Source organism: Monodelphis domestica, chromosome 4 (assembly GCF_027887165.1).
Source record: "Monodelphis domestica isolate mMonDom1 chromosome 4, mMonDom1.pri, whole genome shotgun sequence".
NCBI classification, from domain to species: domain Eukaryota; kingdom Metazoa; phylum Chordata; class Mammalia; order Didelphimorphia; family Didelphidae; genus Monodelphis; species Monodelphis domestica.
The window spans coordinates 433,474,088-433,484,399 of record NC_077230.1 but is presented as its reverse complement, the minus strand read 5'-3'; the positions used below and the strand labels follow the sequence as shown (position 1 = coordinate 433,484,399).

The 10,312-nt window shown below is 47.7% G+C and overlaps 1 protein-coding gene across 1 annotated transcript in view; it reads right to left on the bottom strand.

Annotated features, from left to right (window-relative positions):
* Positions 1-117: 117 nt before the first annotated feature.
* The window catches only part of LOC100024256 (zinc finger protein 883-like), a 114,773-nt gene continuing 104,578 nt past the window's right edge, over positions 118-10,312 (bottom strand). The window contains exon 3 of the transcript XR_008918202.1: positions 118-635. The gene's annotated coding sequence lies outside the window, so the exon portion shown is untranslated. The remainder of the gene's footprint in view (positions 636-10,312) is intronic.

Genomic DNA, 10,312 nt, shown 5'->3' with positions numbered 1-10,312 from the left:
TTACTTCTAGCAGCTCATAGCATTTCTCTGCAAGAGTTCACACAATCATGGCTGAATTCAGAATGCGCAGCCAGACTAATTATGGATGACCAGAGAAAATGGCTCGTGTTGGGGGCTCCCGGGGGACACAGGCCCATTAGCCGAGCTGTGGAACCCCAAGTCACCAGACTGTGTGTCCAGGTGACTCCAGGACACACTCCTGGCCACGTTCCCCCAAAGACAGCCAACCAAGAGGACATCTCGAGGGGCTCCTGACAGCTCCTTCGGTTATGGCGAAGTCCTGGAGGCTAAAGCAGGAGCTCCTTCCAGAGGAGAATGGCTGGCGAGGTGTGCCTGAGCCGGACGGAACATGCCTGGGCCATGAACAAGGGGCCCTTTCAGGGAAAGCTGGGATACCGGAAACGGTGAAGGAGCAACAACTTGGAAAGCTCCCACAGCTGGGGTAACTGTGATGAGCAGCCAGTATTCGGGAGGACTCCTGGAGACGTGACCCAGAGGCGATGGACGCGGTGACCTGGGAGGGACCCCGAACTGTGGAAGTCCTCAGAAAAGCCATCAGCACAGGCAGAGGCCCGATATCTGGCAGCTCTCCCAGAGCCCAGCGCCCAGCGCTTCCCAGGGCGGGCGGCGTCCACCTGGGGCTCTGGGACGGATCCCGGGGACAATGCCCCCGGGAGAGCATTTCTGCAGAGATTTCTAATAGGAATAAGTGCTGTTTGCTCAAAACCTTTTTCTGCATTTATTAGGGTAATCATGATTTCACTGGGTTGCTGGGAAGTTTTTCTGCATCATTGATTTTTGTTGTTTTATTATTGATAGGATCAGTGATCGTTTTCCTAAGATTGAATGAGCCTGGCATTCTATTGTTGGGGAAAGAGCAGGGAAAAGTAGGGGTAGTAAGGTGGGGGGGGGGTCCTCCCCCTGAGGGTCATTGAGGAAATTGGCCAGGTTTTCTTCTTCATTGGGCTAGGGAGTTTAAATGAAATCAAAGGGAGACTCAATAGTCTAGGTGGGTTTATTTGGGATTTTAGGAAAGTGAAGGTTGGGGAAAGTATAGGAAAGGTCGAGCTCTGGCAGCCATGCAGGGAACTAAGCTCTCCACCCCGGTTCAGGGGGGGAAGGAACAAAAAGCTGCACTTCTCTCTTCTTTTTTTCTTCCTCGGACACCTCCCACAAAGGAAGTAGGAGGTGTCAGATGTAAGAGAAGAGACTTTCCAAATTGAGGAGAGAACAGTCTGGAAGAGAGTGGAGGAGGGGCAGGGAAAAGTGAGCATCCTAAGAAAGAAGCATTGGCATTTACTGGCAGTTAAAAGTGACTGGGGCAAGAGGGGCCATCTTGACACCCAATCCTATCCGCAGGACTCCTGGGGGTGGGGGACGTGCTTAGAGGGCAAATTCAGACGAACTTTTTTTCTGGGGGAGTTTTTACAACCAAAGGGGGTCAAGGTGGGGTGCGTTGATGTAGATGAGGTACCCCAAAATTCTGGGGAGCCGATAATGGCACAGCTGCTCTGCTCCCTTTCTAACATCATTTTTTATGTTGCAGGGACAGGACTGAGCACGACTAAACATGAGGAGCAGATAACATTGGAGATAACAGACCTGTGGCCAGTGTTTCCTGCCATTGGTGGGTCTGTGGTGATGGCTTGGCAATTCTACAGCACTGTGAAAAGAGCACTTGCAGGGATCATGGGCCAGAAGGACAACATGGACAGTAAACTAGAGAGGCTTCTCACTCAAATGGCCTCCGTGACTGAAATGTGCCAAGGCTTTATGACCAAGACGGGATGGGAAAGGACACTATGGCAGACACGGACGACAAAGCAACCAACAACCAAGATGATGCCTTTGCATGATTTTGCAAAAATAACCCAAGATTCAGGCATCATCCGTATGAAAGTCCATAAGCTCTTTTCAGCCACGGACCTGGAGGCATTACATAAACGAATGCCCTGTTTTTGCACTGATCCTTTCAAATGTGCAAAGGAGCTGAAACGCGCCTTTAAATTATTTGAGGCTGATTTTGGCGATACTGAATTTTTATTGCAGGAACTGTTTACTCCCCAACCACAAGCCCAATTCATTAGAAAGACTCAGAAGGATCACACACTTACTGGTTGACCAGAATATTATGGAGATACTGAATTTTGTAGACCCCAGGACCTAACTTACCTCAAAAAAGCTAGAGGAGATTTAATAGAGACAACGAAGTCATTCCGTGTCCCCCCGATACATAGGGCAAATTGGAGAGAATCAGACAAGATCCCAAAGAACAGCTCTCCATCTTTTCAGACAGACTGTTGGAGAACACTGAGGCCATCTTAGGATTCCCCCAAGAAAGTGAGCAAGCTATGCACCACATGTGAAGAGGCCATTTTTAAGGGGATGCAATAACACAATTAGGACTTTCTTCGAGAGCTTCTGTTCCACCTACGGACCTCTGACTTTGCAAGAACTGAGGGATTCTGCAACCTACTTCTATGAAACCAGTTCAGAACAGCAGAGGGAAAAAGATGACCAGATTAGGGATCTGAAGCAGAAATTAGATGCCGGTGAGGAATCGCTAAAACACAAAGAGATAGAAGTTAAAAATTGGGCAACAGGGAGAACTTTCTCCCAAACAAGACCTCAATAGCAGCAAAGAGGTCCAGGGGCTGCAAGGAAATGCTTTTTATGCACCAACATTAGTCACATAGTCAAATTCTGTCCCCTGAAGTCACAGTATGAGCAGGGAAATAACAGGAGATCAAATTACAATGGCAATTTTAATCAAAACAGAAATAACAACCATAACTATAGAGGAAACAATTAGTCCAGCAATTACAAACCAAAATTCTGTGATCACTGGGAACTCAGAAACCACCAAAATGCCCCTGTCCACTTGGAAACCCAGAGCTCCCCAGTTTGTTTAGTTTGAGGGTAGAAACCCCAGGTTTGGACCTTGTCACAGGAGAGTCTCCCCCTGAGGGAAGGTCCCTCTTCCCCAGACCGTGCACTTCCTGGTCGTTTGGGTGGGAGCAGGGAATCCCCTCCAATATTGAGCATCCCTTTGGTCCCAATGGTTTCTCCCCCTAGGCTAAGGTCCGGGACCGAGGTGACCCAGCCCTAGGCTGAGTCTTTCCCTTTTGTGTCCATTGTGGGGCCCCAGCCCCTCACTATTCCTGTCTGGAACTCCTCATTTTCCTTTCTTACCATTGTAAAGTCAATCAACTATCCCTCTCCAAGCCCCCAGGTTACCTAGAGTGGTATATAGGTTCCCCAAGCTCTTTTGTTCCTCGGAGCCCATCCTGAGTCGGTGGCACTCCCAGGGGCTGGTGACCAGGGCGTCTTGACTCTGTGCAGTCTCAGGGAGCAGCTCTGTCGTCGTAACCAGTAGCGCAGAACCCCCTTTTCCCTTGATTAAAGAGTGATTTGGGGTGATTTTGCGTTTTTTCTAGTTGACAACCCCAAAACAATGGCTAGTGTCCACCCCTCAAGTAACAGCACAGAATCAGTCAATGATCTGAAACCCCAAGAAGAGGTCACTGGGGAAAGAACTGGGAACGGGAGGGCAATGTCCAAACTTCAGACCCGAGATGCACGCGTTCCTATGCGCCAGCTCTTTCCTTACACTCCAGGGAGAGGGCTGAGGGAGGAAGGAAACAAGATCAAACAACTTTACCTTGTCCAGATAACTGTAACGCGGAACTTCCTCACAACCAAAACTCAGCTTGGCCACACTCTGCAGCAGAAGGCCAGCAAAACCCACCAGTGGGCCATCTGCGCATTCAATGAGGGGGCCAGACAAAAGGGCGCTCCTCAATACGCACATCCCCCAGTACAACTTCAAGCTGTACAGATGAAAGCCAAAGCATGATAGCGGCACAAAGCGGGGCAGAGAATCAACATCTAACAGGAGAGGAAACAGGTCTACAAAGTGCAGCCTTGGCTCTACAAGAGCAAGAAATCATCGGGGAAATTTAGAACAAGGCTTAGGAAACACGGGCTTAAGCTGACAGCAAAATGCAACTCCGTCAAAGCCTGCATCACAAAGCTACAAACAGCAAGACACACTGGCTAAAGTACAAATGGAGGAGGACGTGAATCCCATGATGCTCCCATCTTATCTCCCTTTCTCTGACTTGGAACTCTTCCCAAACCAAGAAGCAGCACCTGGCTCTCCCCCAACGTCCCGCTGCCTGTCAGGCTCTCCAGCACTAACTCCAAAGGCTGAAAGCTACACTGGCCCAGGGGGGAGTAGACAAAAGACTAGAACCTCAATCTCTGAAGGAGCCCTAATCAAATCAGATCAATTAGGCAGCGAACAATACTTGAAAGTGATCCAACTCATGTTCTACAGACTAACCAACCCGAAGAACGGCGCTGACGTGGCTGATGAACCGCCAAAAGACTCCTCTGTCCCCTCACAAGCTTTTCTGCAGAGCAAGTCGCCAGAGCTCCAAGAGACCAAAGGCATGGCAGAGAAAGAAGCCTCGGCCAGTGGCCGCAAGCCCAGAGTCCATGGCTGCCCACAAGGAAGGCCTGGCTTCAGAGCTCCATGGAAGTGCACGTGGAGACACTATGACCACGGCTGATTTTCACCCTGTCACTGATATCTCCTCATACTAAAGCAATAAGACAAGGGTACCCAGAAAGGGACAAGGACGAGTAGTTGGCTCTCTAGTCCTCAATCGGGAAAGTGAAACGATGCCAAAGAGGCCATTGGGCCAAAGGCAAACAATCTCACCTGGCCCAAAGCTGGAGATGCCAAAGTTCAATGGAAACCTTTCTGTACTTCTTCAGGGCACTCTACCAACGATCTGAGAGCCAGGGGAGGTCAGCTGGAGTATAGGCTTAAACTGGGAAAGAGAGCGGAGGCTTGGGGAGAACCCATGCTGTCAACAAAGAAAATCATGGCAGCTCAATGCCATCAGAGACTCTCGAGCCTCCACAGGGAAAAGGACTACGGTGTTTGGGCTCGACAAAAAAAAGCCAAGTCCAGGCAAAGATGGAAAAAGAGACTATCCCCAACACACAGGGATGCGGGATCTACAAGGAGTCAGCTCGTAGTTTCTGGGGCAGACTCAGAGGGAAAGCCAGATGAATGCAACATCCTTCCCCAGGCTGCTAATGGAGGCACCCCAAGACTCCAGCGAAGGAGAAGCCCCATCCTTGGACCTGAGGAAAAGCATTGAAGACTGCTTCCCCAAGAGGAGGGTAAAGACCACCCTCCAGAGCCATTGCCAAGGGGAACCAGACATTGGCCACTATTGCCAGAAAAGAGAGGGTCAAAGACACCAACTTAATATCTGCCTCACATGCGAAACCCCCGAATGCCTCGACTAACTCTAAAGAAACGAGCTCAGAAGACCCAAACCAAAGTGAAATGGCTCAGAGTGAGGCAGATGGCAGGAGACCACAAGCTGCTAATAGCTCAGATCAAAGCGATGCTGGGATATAAAGTACATGACAAAGAGGACCGATTCTTAAAACTTGGGAAGATAAGCCCACTCCTCTCTTTCTAACAAGAAAAACGATCAGGAAGCTTGTTGGAACGAAAAACTACACACACACACACACACACACACACACACACACACGTTCCCATGCAGGAGAGCAGATAAGCAGATCTTCGGCCAAAAGTGGACGACAGGCAAAAGTGTTTCCAGACCTCAGCCACTTCCCAGCTGTGTGACCCTGGGCAAGTCACTTGATCTCCATTGCCTAGCCCTTACCACTCTTCTGCCTTGGAGCCAATACACAGTATTGACTCTGTGAACTAGAAAAAACACAGAACTATTAAATAAATAGTCAAAATCACTCTTTAATCAAGGGAAAAGGGGGTTCCGCGCTACTGGTTACGACGACAGAGCTGTTTCCTGAGACTGCACAGAGTCAAGACGCCCTGGTCACCAGCCCCTGGGAGTGCCACCGACTCAGGATGGGCTCCGAGGAACAAAAGAACTTGGGGAGCCTCTATACCACTCTAGATGATCTGGGGGCTTGGAATAAGAGGGACAGTTGATTGACTTTACAATGGTAAAGAAGGAAAATGAGGAGTTCTAGACAGGAATAACAGTGAGAGGCTGATGCCCTACAATGGACACAAGGGAAAGACTCAGCCCAGTGTGGGTCACCTTGGTCATGGACCTTAGTCTAGGGAGAGAAACCATTGGGACCAAAGGGATGCTCAATATTGGATGGGATTCACTGTTCCCACCCAAACTAACAGGAAATCCATTGTCTGGTGAAGAGGGACCTTCCCTCAGGGGGAGACTCTCCTGTGACAAGGTCCAAACCTGGGGTTTCCACACTCAAACTAAATAAACTGGGGACTCCTAGATTTCCATGTTGACAACTCCAAGATGGAAGGTGAGGGTTCCAAAAAAAAAAAAAGTGTGTTTCCAGAAGGGATGAAGAGAGAATCAACAAGATCAGGAGCAGAAGAAAAACTTCCAGGACCCGCAAAGGATCTGAATGAACTATAAGGGACAGATAAAGAACTTTCCCCTTGAACAAGTAGTGCACCGTCGACCCGGTTCTGGTTTCCCAAATGAGGAGGCACACCGGATAATGTAAAAGCAAGAGGTACTGCTTTATTACCAGCTCCAGCTTGGGTCCCACCGCCTCCTGGGCAGAGGGGGCCCTGAAGGACGGGGAGAGAAGGATTGTATTGGGTAGGTTTGAGTTGCAGAAGAGGATAATCCTGGGTAGGGTTAGGTCCTTAGGGTTAAGGGTTGTTATCAGTTCCTGGAAAGAGGGTGTGTGACAGGAGCTCCTGGGGTTGGGGTCCTTATCAGTTCCTAGCACACTCCAGGGTACGGTAACTGGTTCTTCATTAACTTGACTGAAGGGGCTCTAGGGGCAAGGGGGTGTCAACATGGAAATCTAGGAGTCCCCAGTTTATTTAGTTTGAGTGTGGAAACCCCAGGGTTGGACCTTGTCACAGGAGAGTCTCCCCCTGAGGGAAGGTCCCTCTTCCCCAGACCGTGCACTTCCTGGTCGTTTGGGTGGGAGCAGCGAATCCCATCCAATATTGAGCATCCCTTTGGTCCCAATGGTTTCTCCCCCTAGGCTAAGGTCCATGACCAAGGTGGCCCAGCCCTGGGATTGGTCTTTCCCTTTTGTGTCCATTGTAGGGCATCAGTCCCTTAAGGTTATTCCTGTCTGGAACTCCTCATTTTCCTTTCTTACCATTGTAAAGTCAATCAACTGCCCCTCTCACTCCAAGCCCCCAGGTCATCTAGAGTGGCATAGAGGCTCCCCAAGTTCTTTTGTTCCTCGGAGTCCATCCTGAGTGGGCGGCACTCCCGGGGGCTGGTGACCAGGGCGTCTCAGGGAGACTGTGCAGTCTCAGGGAGCAGCTCTGTCGTCGTATTAGTAGTGCTAACCCCTTTTCCGTTGATTAAAGAGTGTTTGACTGTTTGACTGCATTTTTTCTAGTTGACAGGGGTCAGGGAAAAAGTAGGTTCCAGGGCTGGTCCTTCAGAACATATTAATTTCACATTAGGGACATGCATCCAACACACACACAGCTCCAAGAAAGAAGATAGATCCCATCAGTCAACATGTGACAAGGACATCTATCAACATGGAGTAAGTATGTCCATGCACATGCTACCTCTCTAGGACATGATCACAAAACACACTGCCTTAGGGATCCTGTTGTAAATAAGCAGGATCCATAACTATGAAAAATGTAAGAAAATGAGGGACAGCTGGGTAGCTCAGTGGATTGACAGTCAGGCCTAGAGATGGGAGGTCTTGGGTTCAAATCTGGCCTCAGACACTTCCCAGCTGTGTGACCCTGGGCAAGTCCCTTAACCCCTTGTCTAGCCCTTACCACTCTTCTGCCTTGGAACTAATACACAGTATTGATTCCAAGAGGAAAGGTAAGGGTTTAAAAAAATGTAAGGAAATGTAAAAAGAAAGTTCTTGCAGGGTTCAAACAGATAAAAGGGAGGAAAGGGCCTTTCTGTCTGGTTGCCCCAAAGCAAATCTCTTGTACATATGTAATATATGTACACATGTTATGTGTAAATGCTGTACAGTGAAACATGCATGTACATAATGTAAATCACACAGAAATAACCTGCTAACACCACAAAGAGGTGAAAAAAACAGGAAAAGCACTAAGAACAGTAGGCCTAAGCAACAGGATAACTGCCAGAGTAGGGAAAGCCTAGGGGAATTCACTATGTACACATAAGATGAGATACAATAACAAGAGATTAAAGAGTTTGTAATCCTTTAAGGATGTACAAAGTTATCCAGATTGTGGCCAAATAGCATGTAAGTGACATTGTTGCTAATTGTGGCGAGACAATGTTCCCCCAACCCTTTATTCAAATGTATCCATTCCCTGTAGCTGAGACTACATCTCTCTGGGCCCCTTTCCTCCTAGAATAGGTTTAGTTCCAAAAGTAGATAGACAAAACCCAGAGGCAAGAACAATGGCATTATGGCACTTTGTCCTCAGACAAAAAGGAGATTTGCAAGAGAAAAGAGGAGATGGTCTACACTGAGGAGAGAACCTTCTCTGAGTGAGACCCAGACTAGAGAGGGGAGGAGGGGGAAGGGGAAAAGCTGAGAATTCTGAGAAGTGTGAGATTTAAAATGGTTGAGATCTTAAACTGTAGTGATTAAAATAGTGGAAGATATAAATTGTGATAGATATAAGAGAGGGTGAGTAAATTTGACCGCAGAAATATGTTTCACTACAGTGTCTTGGTTTTTAAATCAAATATAAGGTGTTCACCAGGGAAATATTCCCAATTATTCAAATACCCAAGTCAACTGGGTTTATAGAGATTTTAATTAATACAAATGTGGAATTAAAGAAAAGAGAGAAAGAGAGAAAAAGGAAATAAGTATGAAGGGCCTTAAGCAAATCATGGCCTAGACCTGAGTCTTAAGAGAGAGAGATCAGTCAGTCAGTCTTTTAACACTCACCACAAGGTCTGCCTAAGCAAGGATTCTAGTGACACCAGACCAGCATCATCTCAGCTGCTTTCACCAGCTCCCTCCTCCATCTGAATGTTTCAGAATGACCTCTAGCTCTTCTCTGAGCTCTTATTTTTAAGGGCAAAATCTCCTATGTCACCTCCCCTAAGTTCTTCCATCTACCAATCACTGTAGATGTTTTCCAAAAGACAGCCCATTTTGAATTCACAGCTGAGTAGATTAATCTCTTTAGTAAGTCAGAAAAAAAATGCTTCTGTGTCAACTAATTTCATTAAGAGAAAACCTCTGAGTAAGTTTTCACCTTTTAGGTCTAAGTAGTTTACAAGTTGCCCCACCTTTATAGGCACCTAGCATCCCATTGTATCAACTCCAAAAACAGGCATGACTCAAAGAACTCCTTTCCTTTATAAGTATGGGTTTCAAGTACTTTCATTGTTTAGCAAGGAGTTTTCTGCCCTAAAGCAGTCTTAAGTAGGGGTGGAGTAGGGATACTCCCATAACAAGGAGTTTTCACATTCAAGTAGAGTTCTCACTATCTGGTAGGGAATTATTTCAAGTAGGGAATTGGAGGATTCCTCAATGTTCAGTAAAATTTTTAACATTCATAAGTCTGTAAAATTTTAAGGTTTACAGAAGGAAAGAGAAGCTTCAAGATCCAACTGGCAACTCACCTCCAGTTTGGGGAAGGTGGATTCCCTGAAGTGGAGAAGAAGCCTCTTTCCTTGCAGATCTACTAAATCCTGGATACGTGCCCCCAAAGTCTCAGTGATAGCAGTCTAAAGTCCTCCAGTGAGTGGGATTGTGGATTTGGACTTTTGAACAGAGCCATTCAGACCCTTTCCTGAGATTTCTCTTCTCTCTCCCTCATGTCCCTGGACTCAGACTTTCAAAAATCTAGCTAGTTGAGAGTAGGGGCAGGAAAGCAGGTGGCAAAAGGGAAAGGTTAAGGCTAAGAAGCCTGTAACCTCCACATTCTGGGGGGACAACCTGCTAGAGGGGAAACTGTGTAGGGCTTCCCCTTGCACCCACTTTCCTTCCTGACACTCCTGCCATCCCCTCCCTGCTTGAACCTTAATAAATTGTTTGACATTTAAGATTTAGGTTTGGGCCTGTCTCTGGACATATTAAGGGGATTGAAGATTTGGGAGGGTCACGCCTCTCCCCAAGAGAGGGTTGCCTTCCAGACCTCAGTGATTCAAGATTGGCTGACCAAAGGAACTGACATCTTTCCCTTGGCAGTTGACTACTCTGAAGACCCTGAAAGGGGCTGACAGTTAATGTCCCTGGGGGAAGCAGAGGCATAAGAGATCATCTTGCCTCTCAGGGACAGATTTGACTTCAGGAGCCCTGGGCTCCTCTGAGGGGCATC